Source organism: Corvus hawaiiensis, chromosome 1 (assembly GCF_020740725.1).
Source record: "Corvus hawaiiensis isolate bCorHaw1 chromosome 1, bCorHaw1.pri.cur, whole genome shotgun sequence".
NCBI classification, from domain to species: domain Eukaryota; kingdom Metazoa; phylum Chordata; class Aves; order Passeriformes; family Corvidae; genus Corvus; species Corvus hawaiiensis.
Window position 1 is genome coordinate 20872412 of NC_063213.1, and position 12262 is coordinate 20884673.

The following is a 12262-nucleotide window of genomic DNA, read 5'->3' on the forward strand; positions in this document are numbered from 1 at the left end:
CTGCGAAGAATAAGACCCCATGTTAAGTTAGGCTGTCATCTCAGAACTCTGTGCTTCTTGTTTCTAAAAAATAGAAGGGCTCAGTATCTCCATCCACTTACTTGTGGCCTTACTTTTGTGCTGTCTTCAAGGGAAGTCAACGACTTGATAAATCATCAGAACCATTTCCTAGATCACCTTTTTTTGTCCTAATCAGGTTGAATTCTCTTTCAATTGTGACAGAACTGCAAACTGGAGTGAGGTGCTTGCATAAAGATAGTTTTTAAAATGTAAACATGATGGTTTCAAATTTAAAATATGTGCCAAATGAAGCACATTAGGTTGTACTCCTTATGAGTCTCATTTACTTCTTTGCTATTTTTTTCCTAAGTCACCGGGTCTTTGCTCATTCAAGAAATAAATACATCTAATTATTGTGATGTGGAGAAAAGAGTTTCCATTTTTGAAGTTATCCTGACTGACAATAAAACAGCAGTTCTGCTCAGAGAAAATAGCCAAAAGCATTGTAATTATTCTGCTATTGCATTTTCTATGTGCTTGTTTTTGAACTGTAATTATTTACTTCGTTTTTAGACTTGCCTACATTTACCCATGGTCAAAGTTTTCTGCTTTTGTTTGAGTCACGTCACATTTAAACATTACTGAAAATATAAACACAACTTTGCTTCAATTACTATTTTCCTTCTTTCCTAATAAGGCTTTTTACTTCTTCATTTTTGTGGCTATTATTTGCTCACCTTTACCTACTCTAGACTGTTTCAGAATTTCCTCTTTGTCCCCGTGCAGCCCTGTCTCTTTTTTTGCTGTGTCCTCTTCCACATAACTGTGGGCTGCCAAACTGTCTTTCTTCACGTCTTCCTACTTTTATCTTAGAGCCACTGAGCTGGCAAAATCACCGGAGCCCACCCACTGGTGGCAGAGAGAAGCTCCACTCTCCATGCCTTGATCCTGTATGAGAGGAAAGAAGGACAAAAAGCTCCAATGAGTTGCTTCTTTGTTTGTCTTCTGTGTCCTCTGTTCTCTGTCTGCCTCAGTTTTGTGGCCTCCTTGAAGTATAGATTTGTTTGGGTCATTGAGATAGGAAAAATACTATTAATGTATTCGCACATTTCAGTGAGATGATTAGTCTTGGGGTGGGCTGTTTTGGGATTTTCCCTACAGTTTCTAAACTGGCATTTAAGTAATATATTATGAGGCAAGTTAGAGACTTCACTGCTAATCAGAAAGCTTAAGGCATTCCCGTCCACATGCAAAAATATTAAACTTGCAGTTCTTTTATTAAAAGCCAGAGATACATCTATGATGGTGCTGAACAACTCAGCCCAAGGGAAAAAATAAGATTAATCAATACATTGTTCAAAACTGACCGAACTCCACAGGGTACAGGATTGAAATCAAAAATATTTTCTGATCTCAATACTCAGTATACAGGAGATAAAGCAATAATGAACAGCAGTTATGAAAGATAAAGCTTTTGGGGAAAAAAGTGGATGAACTAGTACAGTTAAGCCACACACGAAGTGTTGGAGTGATTGGTGTGCCTGAATGTGCTTAGGGCATAGCTGAGGGCTTAGACCCAGAAGGATTTTTTACAAGCTGGCTGAAAGAGTTATTGATACAAGCCAATTTAGCTGCCCCAGTTGTGCTGGCATCTGTCAGGAGCCTTCTTGCTAAATAAACTTCTACTTCTCCCTTTCTATGTACTGTGCTGGTGGGTTGTGAAATTGTTTTTGTAATAAAGAGGCTCCTTAAAACATCAAGAATTGCTTCTAATCTGAATTACCAAAGTTCCACTCTGGGAATATATATCCAGATTACACTATGTTACTTTTGAAGAGGAGACAGATGTTCATGGCTGTGAAACAGATATTTCAATATATTGGTTTTCTCCTTGTGCAGTTCACTACTCAGCCAGACTTTGGGTACAAGGCAAGAGGCATATGGACAGATTTTAACTCCTGATGAAGCAAGTATGTTTACACAGGATCAGTGAAATTGAGATTTCTGTATTTTCAGGAACACATAAATGAATAAATAAAAAAAGATCCTCTTAGAATGCTTCATGATGAAGCAGCAAAATATGGAATTAAAACATCCTGTAACACAGTGGTTTTATTTCTTTATGTGTTACCTTCATTTAATTCTTAAAGTAAGATTCAGAGGAAAGATGCATACTAAAAACGTCATTCAAGGATGAAAAGAAGGAAAAAAAATATATGCTCTGGGAGTCACTTCCCATATCATCATGTCACAGCTGAATTTTAGTTACCTGAGACAGATTTCAGCAAGCAAATTAACAAGCAAGACCTCCTAAACCATATATTCCAACCATAACTGCTGTTTGCAGACCTTTTTTTTATTGGATATTCTTATGTGCACATGGAAATTTACAGGTAGTCCAGTTGACTATAGGCTTTCTTCACTTGAATATGACCTCTGTGTTAGGGGTATGGAAACCTGCTGAGGTACCTGCCAAAGGAATTAGCACAGGGACAAGGCCAGTCATCTTACTTTTTTCTTTTTATTTCATAGGGTGTCTCCTCAATCTTGTATTGCAGCTTAGTAATAAGGAGTAACTGACATAATGATATTATGATAATTACATCGTGTCACCTCATATTCATCTGCCTCATAAATAAACCTAATCTCTCCTGGCATCTGATCACTTGCCTGTAAGTCCTTCCAGTTTATTGTATTTTTGCCCTGTTTTGTGAGAAGTGCTGGCAGACAGTAAGCAGGATCAACATTGAAGGGCAACTACTGATTTGTAGGATCATATGATGGGTGTCTTCTAGAACGTGTCTTCTATTCCATCTCTTAATACTTCCTAAAACACTGTGGTTTTGTTGGTGGTGGTTTTATGTTCATTTTTAACTTATGGCTGCATGTTGAGCAGATGGCTTCATCTGAGCCACACACAAGAATGTCAAGGTCTTTTTCCTGAATGTTTACAGTTAATTTAGAAAAGTCCAAAACTCCCACTGAAGTCATTGGGGAAAATCAACAAGAACTGCTGAGGAAGTCTCAGAGCCTGTCAGGATGCTACAATCTAACAGTCTTCAGGAAAATTTGGAAAAAAAAGAAGGCAGCTTCTTTTTCTGAGATACAAGCTTATTAAAATGAGAGTTTTGGTAAAACTGGTTGTAGGGGATGTAGCTATCCATTTCTTGGGAAAGGGATGATGTAATTAGAGAATTAAGCATTATAAATAGGTCACAAAACTATGTTTCCTCATTCCGCAGACCAGAAGGACGTAGGACAAAACTTCCACAGCTGGATATTTCAGCATTCTTCAGGAGGCACATGGAGCCATTGGTGTTAAGCATTACTGAGAATCACACTTTATTTAGGTGACTCTGCATGGAATCAGGATCCATTTTAATTATTTGGCTTTTGAGGTGTTTTCCCCTGGGTCTAATGGTATTGTTGCTGAGACAATGATTCCTTCATACAAACCAAGGAAAAGTAACAGAGGGCAGCCCAGCAGTAGGAGCAGGACCATGAATTGGGCTGTTCCCATTACTCACCTCTTTCTCCAGAAAACCACACGTGGAAGATGTACAACAGCATAGGACATATTTTGCTTAAATCTAGAAGTATGAGGTGTAAACAGCTAAATCTCAGCTCAGCTTCAGTTGTGGGAAACAGGTACTAATTGGGTGCAGTGACTGATGTTTGGCACCTGTGTGGTCTTGGCTCAACTAGGTGAGCAAAGGCATCTACAATACCGGACTTAACAATCCTGCCCTAGGTTAATTAATGACCAACAGTATGTGAAGAGCTCTAGATATACCCATGTCCTTGTCATTGCTGACCACATATGCAGCTGAAACTCCTGTAAGATGTCAGTAATACTTCAGTAGCTCATGCAGTCCTTATGGGAACTCTCTTTAGAGTTTGAATAGAAAGCATATCATCCTCTATTAAACTCTTTTTTTTTTTATTGTATTATGGTGTTTGGTCCCTACATCTCATTACACTACTCCAGAACTATTTCTTTCTGTAATGCTTTTCCATGGCAATATAAATCTATTCCAAGTGGTAAGTGGAATTTGCATGAACCTAAAATTTTGTGAAATTAATCTAATCTATGCAGTTAAAATACTACTTTTATGTGTTGTTGCAGTTTTTGTTGTGCAGGTACAAACTGAGGTTGTTCGTTGGAAATAATTTGGCATTGCAAAAAAGTCCTATTGTTTCTCTAACTACCTTACCAGTAATTTATGCAGATTGCTTTAAAAACAACTACTTACATGCATTATGTGCTAGAACAGATCTTTTCTTAAAAGTCCATTAGGGAATTAGAGAAAACCATATTCAGTTACCGACTCTGTTGTGCGAGTCGATGAATAATTTGACAATTTTCTTTTTGCAAGCTTCTATGTTCGTAGATAACCATTCATCTCTAGTGTGGGTATTCTTCCTGTCAAAATGTTTCTTTTGCAATAGGAGTTTACTTAGGGAAAAACAGGGAATTCTATGTCCAGCTGTCATAGGTCAGTAAACACTGAAAGAAAAGAAAGAAAATTTCTAAGAAGCTTTTGGTTTCTTATATTGACATAGCTAGATGGGGAGAAATCCATTAAAATCTTACTAAGGGTAAGAAAAAAAACCAACATGTCAACTTTTCAGACCAAAGGATAAAAGAAATCTCATCAATAATTAAAACATATATGAACCAACAGTAGCTCAATGACAAAACCTCTAGTTTATGAGGGGCAAAGTTAAATGATAAAGCTAAGTTCCAAATAATCAGGAGGCTACTGAGGAAGGTTTGTCTGGTTCCTCTGGTCATCTCTCAAGTAAGAGCCTTACACAGTAGTCTGTCCATTTCCTTACACATACTAGGATTGTCTAAACTAAGAAGAACAAGAAGCATCAAGAAATGTTAAATAACAGATTGAAGTCACAATAACTTTTTTTTGAATGCTGGCACCTGAAGAACCCAGATGGAAAAATCTGATCTGGCTGTGGTCAGTCCAAGAGGTAATGAACATGTTTGTGTTGATTCATCCTTCTGGCCAAGAGGACAAGAAGTGGCATTTTACTAGTACATGAGAGGCTTGATTCTGTGTCCCATACATATAAATTTAGTGCCATCTGAGATTCCCTCAGGTATCCCACCTAATACCTTTGGCCCACCACTTCAGCAAAGTTTAGACCTCTCCTAGTCCTGCACCGTGTTTGCTGGGCCCATGTAGAGATCTTGGCAATCTTAGGCACCACTTGTCTGTTTTTAGGAAAGTGAACCGTACACAAGGTGATGGCTGGAGCAGCTCTTTTTCTCATCCAGTATTACATATGCATAAACTATACGCAGTTTTTATGTGTGTATTTTCCAGTGTGTTTTATGCAAAGGACTGAAGGCGACATGTAGCTGAGGAAAGTGCTGGGTGACAATAACCTGAACTGCCACAGCTGGTTTTGCAGGGAAGAATTCAGAGCTTCCTCTGCGACTAATTAGGAAGGGGAATGTGGTGCCATTCATGGGGGTTTTTAAATTATTTTAATGAATTGTTGGATAGTAACAGCTTAGACCATTACATCATAATGTTGCAACACTCAAACATTGTTTTCAACAAGGGGTCAAAGTATTAATTTTTAATTAGGGAAGACAAAGACAGATTAACAGTTTACAATATTCCTATGCGTTCTTCATTTGGCTAGGTCCTTAGTTAATTATAACCCTAGGGAAAAAACAATATCCCTCTCCCAAAGACCCTACCATTACGCCTAACTATTCACATATTTTATACTATCTATATTCAGGGGAGATAGAGGACTAAACTGAAACATGGATTCAGTACAAACAAATATTAGCTTTATTTGAAGAGATAATATTCTCCAATGGCTAGACTCAATCCTATTGACTACTTCCTGCTCTTTTGCCAAAACTCTGATGTTTCCCAAGAATCTCAAGCTTGAATTTCTAGTCAAGGTATTAATTAAGCTGGATTGACTTTAAATGTCTATTGAATACAAACTTACATCTGCCTCACGTAACAGCTTTGAAAGGACTGGTCCTGTGATCCTCTACCTTCATCAGTTCTTTGGACCTATTACCTGTTCAGAAAAGTACAAAAAACTTAGAAGGCACAGGTGGATGGTGTTGATGAGTAAGTATCCCAGTTGTCAGGACTCTGCTTCCTGGCAGCTCCTCCCGCACAGGTGCTTCCTGATCTATGCTGCTGATGGTCAGGCTGGGCTGGTGATTGCTGCTTGGCATATTTGAACCCCTGATTCTGGGTATTCTTTTTTCTTTTTTAGCCTCCAACAATCTTGTTCTGTATCTAAATGTTTACTATCCAATCATCTGATTTTTGGTCAGGACTTCAATGGTTCCTTGCTGACAATTTCCAAGGCTGCAGAAAGCTGCCAAGGGGGTCATTAACACAAATCCATAAACATCTGCTGTGATAAGCAGTTTTTGCCGAAGATAGTAAAATTGGAAAGGAGGTAAAGCTGCCCCAAAGAAGTCAAGAGAAGCAGCACTTCATCTGTAAAAGAAATCAAGCTCTGGTGGGAACAAGGACTTTTCCTTCTGTGTTTAGATTGATGGTTCAGCAGTCTGGTGCCTGAGCAATCTCCTGGAAACTGAAGCTGAAGCAGGAGGGATTTGCCTCTGGAAGAAGAAAGATCAGAACTTAATATCTTTTCTGCAAGATGTTCAAGGAAATATAAGAGCATACATACATGCATACTTTACATACCAATCAAGGTGCAGTCATTTATATATGTTGAGGTTTATACAGCTCATCTGCCCATTGCATGCTGCTAAATGTTAGGTGATGATAGTACATAGTGGTCTGCTTCAGTAAATTTGATATCCTTCCTTTTCCTCCTACCTGATAAATCTGTGTGTGCTGAATGCATAGAGATACTTTTGTCTAATCCATGAACTATGTGCTAGGGAAGAAAAGGAAGGATTAGACTAATTTCTAAGTAACTGGGATGTCACTCAACTGAGTACCAGATCAGTGCTCAAGTCATCTCCCCCAGGTGAAAGACAAAGCTTTTTATCCACCCATGTAGCACTCAGTGACTTACTGGAAAAGGAAGTGAATTGGGAGAAAATTCTCTGCAGGTTAAGTTTATTCCCTTAGAGATTAATGAAAAAATTAAAGATCATGGATATCTGAACATGTCCCATGCCCCTCAAATCAGCCTTCTAACTGCACAAGAGATCCTACTCACCTCAGAAATACAGAGATCATGGAGGAGGTAAGACAGGACGAGATAAAAATATGATGGACCACTTTGCAGGCACACTGAACAATTGCCTCATTCAGTACAAGTGGATGTAACTTCAAGCACAAAGTAATGAGAAATTAAGTGATGTGATCTAGGGGAAAGTTAGCTGGCAAATAATTAAAAAAAAAAACTTGTTTCAGAAGACAGCATATTAAAATATTTACCTCTATGGATTACCATTGCTGCTGTTTTCTTTCTGTGTTAAATAAGTATGATAGGAAACCTAGAAAACAGCATCACCTATTTAAAGATACAGTACTTATAGCTGGAATTCTCCATGCAAGATCACTATACTGGAATGGAGGACAGCCCAAATGAAACTTTCCACTCACCTCCAAGTGAGGACATATGAAATAATTTTTTTGGACTCTCGTGTTATTTTTTGCCAAAGATTATATAGAATAATCTATGTAATTACATAGGATATAATTATATAAGCAAAAATATATTCATTCTATAATAATATAGAATACAGAAAAATACAGAAGAAGAATTTGGCCCTAAAAAATTATGAGAATATTACAGAATTCTTTAAGTTAGTCTCTAGTGAGGGATGGCCTCTCCCTGTGGTATAAAGAATCTACTGTCAGTTGTGTACTATTTTGCAGAACTTTTAATCAAAGATTTCCACCATGGAGAATTGTGAGGAGGTGGGATTTTTTTGCTTGCTCACTGCAAAAACATTTCTGTTGCTTCTAAAAATGGGATTAGGGAAAACACATCACTTTGCCCATATTAACTGTGAGTAGGATCCTTTCACTAAGATGTCCTTATGCTCTCATGGCGGGAAACAGCGATTTGAGGCTCGATGTGGCATTGCAGCATTTTCTTTCAGGGATGTTTCTTTTGTCATTATGGCACATTAACTGCCCAGATATGGCCATATTACAAGTTCCTAGAAAATGTCTGTCCTCATATGCTCTTCTCAGAGTTGTCAGGCTGGCTGCTGCCTTCGTGGAAGGGCATGTTTACAGTGAGTATGCTCTAGCTTTCTACAGATGTTCTTCCTGGGTCCTTTGGTACCAAAAATGAGATCAGGCACATCCCCTCTTGCCCTTTCATATCCTTCTCATGTACAAAGGAAAAAAATGCCTCAGTGGAATAAGAGGGAGAAAGAACAAGTCCTAGACTAGGATGGTAAAGAGAAAATGAAGTGGGGTAAGGATCTGAAAGGTTAGACTGTCAGGCCTTGGGGAGACGCTGACTGAGAGAGTAGGGGGGGGTCTGGCATTGAGGACAGAAAGGATGCCTGAGACTTAGTAATGAATTCAGAGGCAGGACGCAGGAGGGCATTCCATCCACATAACCTGGGAGACTAGAACTAGCATGTTAGCTGGGAAGAAGAGGTGTGGAGAGTCTAGTAGAGTTGCCTGACATTAGCTAACCCAGGAGTTTTAAGAAAAAATAGTCTGTGTTCTGTGTAACTAAACATCATCATAACTTGTATAGAGCTGCATTAAGACTGTGGGAATTTGGAGGTCAAATGATGATGCCATTTTTGTCTTGCTTTATTAGACTAATAGAGAAAGGCTGAGATTTTGGTTGGTTCAGTTGGTTTTTTCTTTGTGCAACTTTGAAAGGGAATTTGTCTTTTTTTTTTCCTGACAAGCATAAAAAGAATTCTACTCCTCAAATTGCAAGCATTTATGAGGACTCAGTGAAAGCAAGAGCCTGAAAAGCCTAGGAACACTAACAGTGCTTGCCTTGGAGCATGTGTTACACCCTGCATGATACTAACCACCTAGAGGACTGGTGTACCACAGCACACACAGATACCCTGCAGTGTGGTTGCTTCTGATATTTATACAGCCTAGAAAACACGGAGACTCGAGGGAGAAATGATCACAGAATATAAATACTTTCTGGTAGAATACGGAGCAATGGTCTGAAACTAAGAGAGGAAACATTTAGACTTGCTATTAGAAAAATGTCCTTAATGGTGAGAGCAATTGGGCAGAAGAGCAGATTACAATGAGAAGAGATCAAGGAACTGCTGCTATTTTAGATTACATTAGGCTGAGAATAACAGCAAAAGCCAACAATACCTGTGCAAGCTCACTTTAAGTGTTTCATACTTATAAAAGGTAGGACTTTTAAATACCAACATACAGTTATTATGGATTCTTTTTCTTCTGATTATTTTTCAAAGCAGCAGATACACTACATAATGTTTGTAACCAAAGAAAATGAATTGGGGGAAAACCATAGGAAACTGAAAAAATGCCTGATGAGGTTCTGAAATCTCTTCACCAGAATGAAGATACAGCACGTATACTCATGGTATCTCTTGGTTACCACTTCTGGAAAACTTAGAACAATGTTAAGTACTGTGAACTGAACTACCTGGGAGAGCTAAGCCAGTTAGTGACAGGAGGGATGTGTTCAGCAGTAGCCAAATCATGTGCAATCTCGCTTTTCCACTAGGGTGAAGCTTTGCAGCTCTGAAACCTGACTAATCTGTCATGATGGATGCCTGGAGGAGTGGTCCTATGGGGCAAAAAAAAGACTAGGTGTGTTGTAGCACCAAAGAATATGTTCAACAACTTTGTCATTTGAAGAAGGCAGACCTCAGAAACCTTTGCAACACTAATAGGTTTTCTCCTGTTTGTGTGCAGTTTATTGCCTCTTGCATATGCCTTTGTGTTGAGTCAGAATCTTGGTCATGCACTAACACTAAATTATGACAGTAGTAGTAATAAAAATACTACATAGTTATTACAGTTTTGGCTTACAACATGATCTAAGAGAACTAATTACATTATTTGAAACAAAGAGAGGCAAACATAATACACAGTGCAAGATGTTGCAGAAATAAAATAATAATCTCATAATGTTGCTTTGTTTCTGATTTTTAATAGCAGGCAACATCTGGAATAAGTAAATGTTATCTAGTTTCATGAAGAATTGGAAAGGCTACATACCAAACCCTTTAACAATTGAAAATAATGAATGCCTGTGGAAATATTTTTGAGTTATGACAGAAAGGAAATTTTTATTGTCTGTAGCTACTCATTTGCACTGTTGATACTAAAATTTAAACCATCTTAGCACAAAGTCTCTGAACCAAAAATAAATAATCACTGACTGAGATAAACAGTGAGATGCCTGATTGAATGTAACACCTGATAATGGCATTGGGATGCTTCAAAGCCCCAGCAGATGTTATGGTTCAAAGAGGATGTTCATAAAAATATGTACCTATATATCCTTTGCAAAGTATTTGTGTCTTTAGGCAGCATCTTATATCAATTACTATCCTCTAAAAGAATGATGAGGGGAAAGTAACTATGGAAGTTAATAAGCTGCAAAGGTAGTTCTTGAGCTCAGAATATTTTTCAAGAGTAATGTTTCACTGAAGACATGATGATCCAAAGTGCCTCAACTTTTTGTTACATGAAATATATGACGGCACAGGTACTTCAACTGTGTGTCACACCAAGCACAGGAGACTTTTATTTAGCCTTCACCATCCATTGATTACCTGCCATATGTTCTGTGGCCTGAGCTGACCTATTCATTTTTATAGTTTAAAAATACATTTAGGGCACACATTTTAGAAAAGATTTTGTTATTGTTAAGACTGTATGCTTAATTATGCTATCACAAGTGATATAACAAACCCAGTGAGGATTTCAGCATCACCACACAAAAATAAACCTATACCTATGTCATGTAGTCTTGAAAGATTAATTGATAAAGAAGCAAAATTAGCTTCTTCTTATCTAGACTGCCCCTATTTTTATTTTGAGGAGTAGGGCGTTTTTAAAAGCCATTTAAAAGATCTGCTCCATTACACTGTGGCTTTGCAATAAAATCTCAGTGTGGGACACAGGAACAGCTGTGCTATCTCAGAAGTATCTTAGTAAACCTAAAATTGCCTCACACAATTTTTTTTCCCTTTGTCAGAAACTTGGATAATGTGACTGAAAGCTGTTTGATTTTTCTTTTTGTTTTCTGAAAGCTCTTAGAAAAATACTTCATCTCTTCATTTTTATCTGTGGGATAAACTTCAAAATATGTACTTAAGTATCCAATTTTCCATCAAAACAATTTTATCTGTACACTTCTGATAAACCTAGTTTAGAACCACAAACAATCATATTTTCCATGAACCAGAAGGGGACCAAGGTAGTATTTCTATTTGCAAGGGCAGAACTCTGCTAGTGAGGAGTCAAACCTTTCTTTCAGCTTCTCCCTTCTTGCCTTTTCTTTGTGACTGGGAATCTGTATGCAGCACTGGTCTGCACAGGAAGCAAAATACTTTGGTTTGTGCCATTGCGAAAAAAGCATAAGGAAAACATGGTAAATCAACACCTCATCTTTTGATTCCTTCTTAATAAATAAGCACTCTTACCCCTCACAAGTAAGGTTTAGACACATCACAAATGTAGATAGAAGATGGTGAGAGATTGCTCTGGCTCAGTTACTGGAGCCAGATGCAGCTCTCAGAAGAGAGCCGGTAAGTAGCAGATTTTCTAACAAAGTGAGTAAGTCCACAAAATGTGCCAGACCACAGGACAGGCTTTGGGTATAGATAAGAGGGCACAGACTGGGTAATATCTGCCTTAACTCTTGAATGGGAGTGACAGAATTAGTTGAAATACCGGCAGTGGTCCATCAGCTACAGGGACTGAATCCTATTGGCTCTGCTTAACCAACGGAATTCAAGGAGGGGTGTCTTGGCCACACATCTGAGAAGGGAGGAAGGGTGTAACCTTGTGCTCTACAGAGTTGTGTACCGCATAAAATTGAATTATGATAACATAAACCATAAGAACAAATAATTCTTGCAAAATAGTGTCTTCAGGATAGCAGGACTGCAACTGCAACAAGGCGGGTACAGTCCACAGTGTCTTGTGAATGTTACATCGACTTCATCTAGAACAAGATATTTTAAAAATTTTTCCTCATAAAATGCATATGTAGTTTTAAACAAGTTCATTCACAGGGCAAATTTAAGAAGAATATAAGCAAATGTCTGCAGTACACTGAAACTCTAAAAATAATAATA